Genomic DNA, 1,416 nt, shown 5'->3' with positions numbered 1-1,416 from the left:
AAGAGAGCACTCAAAACGTGACTGAGGAGGAGCTGATTTCTCGGAGGGGAAATGACGAATCGGGGAAAGCTTGTCGGAGTGGAGCCCTAGGGAATCTTCATTTGCTGATGGGGCATGGCTCAGTGTAAGGAGAAATCGCTTCAAAAATCTGTTAATGATCTGAACTTGGATGTACAAAATATAAGTCTAGGGAAATTCGAAGTCATCAAAAATGAAATGGAATGTATAAAGGTCAATATCTTAGGCATTAGTGAGCTGAAATGGACTGGTATTGGCCATTTTGAATCAGACAATTATACGATGTACTCTGTCAGGGACAACACAATCAAGAGGAATAGCACAGCGTTCATTGTCGAAAAGAACATTGCAAAATCCGTCATGAAGTACGACGCTGTCTTCGATATGATTACATCTATCTGCCTTCAAGGAAATCCAATCAATACAACTACTATTCAAATCGATGCACCAACCACAAAAGCTAGTGATGAAGAAATTGAACAATTCTACCAACGACTGCAGTCGGAAATTGATCACACATGCAATCAAGACGCTTTGATAATTATTGGCGATTTTCATGGAAAAGCTGGAAACAAAGAGGGAGGAAAAGTAGTTGGACAATGTGGACTTGGTGACAAAAAAGAAGCTGGAGACCTCAAATATCTTTTTTCAACAACACAAAAGGAGTCACGTGGACTTAAAATTGAATACATCTGTGGGAAGAGACGTTGGAGCAGCTAAATCCAGTCTAGGGGCCAGGGGCTGACTGTGGGATAGACCATCAATTGCTTATATGTAAGTTCAAGGTAAAGCTGGAGAAAATTAAAACAAGTCCAGGAGAGCCAAAATACAACCTTAAGACTATCACATCTGAATCTCCAGAACACCCCAAGAACAGATTTGACGCATTGAACAGGAATGACAGAAGACCTGATCAGCTGCAGAAGGACATCAAGAATTTCATTCATGAAGAAAGCAAAAGGCCATTAAAAAGACAGGAGAGAAAGGAAAGATCAAATTGCATGTCCGAAGACATACTGAAACTCGCTATTAACCATAGCGTAGCGAAAGCACATGGAAGAAATAATGAAGTCAAAGAGCTGAATAGAAAACGTCATAGGGCAGCTCAAGCAGACAAAGACAAATATTATCATGAAATGGGCAAGCACCTAGAATTGGAAAACCAAAGGGGAAGAACACAGTCAGCATATTTTAAACTGATGGAGCTCAAGAAAACATTCAAGCCTTAAATTACAATCTTGAAAAGTTCTATGGGCAAAATATTGAATGACGCAGAAAGCATCAAGGAAGATGCAAAGAGTACCGGAAGCAAATTTCTCCTAGCCAGCCGCTGCAGTTGCCACAGTTGTGTGAACTTTTGGCAGTGTTTCCCTTAGCCAGAAACGCACTAACCGAGAG

Source organism: Echinops telfairi, unplaced genomic scaffold (assembly GCF_000313985.2).
Source record: "Echinops telfairi isolate 266 unplaced genomic scaffold, ASM31398v2 ScPeMD7_140;HRSCAF=443, whole genome shotgun sequence".
NCBI classification, from domain to species: Eukaryota; Metazoa; Chordata; class Mammalia; order Afrosoricida; family Tenrecidae; genus Echinops; species Echinops telfairi.
The sequence above is the reverse complement of the archived record's forward strand: the minus strand, read 5'-3'. Positions refer to the sequence as shown.